This window comes from Pongo pygmaeus, chromosome Y (assembly GCF_028885625.2).
Source record: "Pongo pygmaeus isolate AG05252 chromosome Y, NHGRI_mPonPyg2-v2.0_pri, whole genome shotgun sequence".
In the NCBI taxonomy this organism is placed as follows: Eukaryota; Metazoa; Chordata; class Mammalia; order Primates; family Hominidae; genus Pongo; species Pongo pygmaeus.
The window spans coordinates 17,421,790-17,426,297 of record NC_072397.2 but is presented as its reverse complement, the minus strand read 5'-3'; positions in this window follow the sequence as shown (position 1 = coordinate 17,426,297).

The following is a 4,508-nucleotide window of genomic DNA, read 5'->3' as shown; positions in this document are numbered from 1 at the left end:
TAATAATAAACGCTATGTCTCAGAAACAGCAGCAATAATCTTTCAACAATTCATTAAGGAAGAAGTAGGTGGGAAGAAAATAAATTTGGTCTTAATGCATCTAACAATGACTCAAAGTAGAATTATAAAAGAAGCATAAAAAGTAGATACATTGTTGTTCAAATGACTAATATTTTTAAGAGTGACAAATTTTGTATGAATAAAGAGGTTTTATTTGTTTTAGGATAGGGTATTTTTTGCCAAATAACTTTAAAATAGTGCATAGAAATAAAATATGATGAAGACATTTACATACACAGCATGTAATATTTTATACTGCACCAGCACTACAGAAATAGGCAACGATATGAATAATTCATAAGAAGGAACTTACATTATAACTTCAGTAACATTTATCTACAATTACTTTCAACCTCATTCAGGTGCTAAATCTCTTCAAAATGAACACAGGATGACAGTGTGGCATCAGCATCATGACCAATAATATTGGTATCAAAGAGAAAATAAGAAAACTGTGTTCTGTTCTAAAAAACTGGAAACTATTTTAGGGAGACACATGGTTTTGTTAAAATTATTCAAGGCTCCGTCAGCTACATTTAAGTAACTATTATTTAAATGGATGGCGATAACTGTGATCTTAGTCCAATCCACCTGCTAAATAATAGACAGTGAGTATTCAGCTACAGAAAAAAATCTGCCTGTCAAGTTAAAAACAAAGCTAGAGAAATTCATAGAATTTAGCTGTCCTAGCATCATTCATGCTACTTGAAGAGGATTGGGCGATTACTAATTGAAATATTGTACCAATGCTCAAATGTTATCCAATCAAACTCAGGCTATGTAGCAACCAAGATCAGAACTTTAATTTCTATTAAAAAATGAAAAGATACCCTTGTAGCTAATTTAATGCATGCTTTCACTCTCTTTATAAGCAGCCAACAATCCTTTTAAAGTAAATTCTTACTTTAACAATATTAAAGTAAGAAATGCTGAGAATGATTAATGTCAATTCACTCAAATATCCCTCAAGCAGTGGCATAAGTTAGCGCATTTTAAAAAGTCATGCCCTGATACAGAATCAGGGTATTGTTCCTTGATTTTACACCTACAGTTGCATGGCATAATGAGTTGGATCAAGGAGAGTCAAATATGATGGCAAGCAGATTGGTCATAATTTTCTTTGCAATAGTGGTCCCAAGTGTGTCTTCAGGATCATAAGTTGGCAATACACACAAAATTGAATGCCCAATTTTTTACAGCATTAAATCCATGATTAATTTCCTTCTGACGGCATATTTATAAACTCACTGCCACTCCTACTTAATTTTTCCTTAATTTACATATTAGAAGATATGAGGAAACTGTTTCCTATATTCTGAAATTGTTCAGCCCTGAGATTTCCATGGTCTCTTCATACTGTTGATGCAAATGTGATCACGGTAATAATAATAAAATTAATTCCACTGAGTCTTTCTCCGACTTGCATAATGCAGTATCACATGCCGCTGAAGAATTCCCTCTAAAAGTGTGTCATGAATCCCACCAAGTAGCTCTGAAAAGCTTAGCACTCATCTTCTTATGCCCTCTTTCTCTGAACCCCTTTATTAATGGAAACTGTCCATAAAACCACTTATCATTTGCCCTTTTGATCCATATTCTGAGGGGTCATTCTATTAAGATCACCAGTGCCAAAAAGCTGTATGGCTCTGAACCAAGTGGCAGAAAGATTGATCACTCTACAAGCTGAGATGTTTGATTCTAATTACCAACGTGAAATTGGAATGTGGCTACCCAGTGAAGACAAAGACGACTTACATCTTCAACTCAAGTGATTCGTAGGGTGCTTCTTAGTATTCCCTTGACCAACGCTACTTCTCAATTGAAACTTCAGCAACTAAATAAAACTAGAACCACCAAAGACTCCAGTTCTTCAGGAATAAGATTTTGGACAACCTCTAGGAAAGGATAAAGGCTAGCCAAGGTATTGGCAGAAATTTAGGAGAACAAGGAAAAGATTGCAGAAAACAGAAGGTATGAGATTGTCAAATTAGACCTTATGACCAGATCCAGGATATGTGGCCACTATGTTTATGTTCTCCCTCTTCTACCTGCCATGAAGCTTGGGTAATTGCTAACATTTTAGATTTTACAGCTGAATTGACATAATACAGATAATATATACTTGATGGAACTTTGTGTGCCTCTGTGTTGAAACACATTTTTATGCAAAGAATAGTGGAATATGTTCAGGGACAACATCTACATATTTTCTATGTACCCTCTCCAATTTACTTTTGTGACATTAATGGGCCCCTTGCCTTCTGGATTTCCATGAAGTTTGACCCATAGAAGATACTGGTTAAAAAAAAAAAATCAAAAGAAAGGGAGAAGAGTGAGGTCAAAGTATTTTTTTCCTCCAGAATCTGTACTGCTATATTGCTGCAACTTAGCTGCATTTCTCTATCGAAAGCCACAGTTCCAGCAAGTATCCCCCTCCTACATTACAGCTCTCATTCCAGGTTGCAGCAATTGCTTCCACTCCTTATCCCTTCAATTATAAGACTCTTAATATTTTAAAGATTGCAGTCCTAGGTTGCTGTGCCATTTTATTGGCTTACCTTGTCCACATCTTTGTAAATACCCCCATTATCTATTCATCTACCCCACTTAGGGAAGGCACATTTTTCTGTCAGGACCCCAATGCAAGGGCAAAAAAAAAAAAGCTAAATACTTGAACAAGCACACATGGAATATGCTCTAGGAAATACCATACGCTGTCACATAAAACAAGTTTAAGTAAATTTCAAAGGATAAGATTTATATAAAGTATGCTCTCTCACAACAATAGAATTAACTTAGAGTTCCACAACCGAAAGAAGTCTGGGAAAACCCAAGATGTTTGGAAATTAAACAAAAACAATTCTAAAAAATCCCTGAGTCAATGGAATTTTTAAAATACTTTAAACTGAATGAAAATAAAAAATCACTTGTGAAATGCAGTTAATGTGGTACTTTGAGGGAAATTTATATCTTCAAATGCTTATCAACAAAATAAGAAGTCTCAATATAATAGCCTAATCTTCCACCTTAAGAAACTAGAAATAGAAGAACAAACAAAACTAATGCAAGCCAAAAAAGGAAATAGTAGATATTATTATGTAAATCAATGAGACACAAAACAAAACACTAATAGATAAGTGGCTGCCTTCTCTTACCATACTTTGGAGGAACCAGGTTTAATAACTTGTCAATCCACTCTAAACATCGCCTTTTTTCTCCTCTTCTTACCAGTAGAACAAGGCAAAATAGAATAGCTTCACATTTTCTTGAAGCTGCATTGCTGAAAATGTTGTATTATTTGATATTTCCTTCATATATCTTATACAATAACTTGCTGAAAATAACCTATTTTTCTAAGTAATTTTTGGACCTGTGCTAAAGACTATGATAAATGTGCATTTCCTTTCCTTTAAAATCTCAAAGCAATTTCTCATGTACCCCTGCTTCATAATTATAAGAACATCATCTTTTTGATGTATCTCTTTCTTTATGAAATATAAGCTGCTCTGAAATACATAATGAAGGATGACCTCCACCTTTGTACCTACACATTTATTCTACCTCTGTCTCAGCAACCCCTGCACCTATTGAACAAGAAAATACCTGCCAGACTATTCCTTTCTCCTCAAAGTCTTCAACCCATTTTTTTACAGCAAGCTCCAAAGAATTTTATTCCTATTCTAATTTCATTTTTAAATCCATCAATCAAGACCTTATTCATGATGTGTACCCATTCTTTAAGTTTGCCCCTGTGTCACACATACCACCGTGTAGATTGGCTCTAAAGAATCATAAGGTGCAGATTCTGCTCTAAAGGTCATTATGACCTGATTGAGAAAACAAGATATAGGAAACCAAAGAGAATAAATTATTCAACTTAGTTCCAAAAAAGGGGAAATGGTCCATGTCTTAGATGGTTTCCTGAAAAATATAGCTAAAGACAAAGCTTTGAGTGAAAGTAGTTTAATTGGGAAATAATCTCAGGAAGCACAACATTGCTACAGTCAATAAAGACATTGTGAGAGATGACATTTCAAATGCCCTTAAAGTCTACACTCTGAATTGGGCTAGACTAGATTTCCCAATAACATGCAAGAAAAGAAAAAAAAAGAGAGCATGAGCATACATATACTGAAGTGAGGGAGACGGGAGAGGGTGTCAGCAAGGACCCCAGGAAATGGCCTCATCCATGTTGTCAGCTATTTAATGAGAAGGTCCTTTTTATCCTAGAATCATTACATTTGCAGGAATTAAGCATCTCATTATACGTAGATCTGGTTAAACTGTCACTGGAAAACAAACAGCTCTTGGTTCATAAGGAAGCAGACAACTACAACTTGGGAGGTTAAAACATCCTAAATAAAATTAATGTGCTAGAAACTAAAAACTTGAGAAAGAGCTAACATAGGGATAGCATTAGGAGATATACCTAATGCTAAATGGCGAGA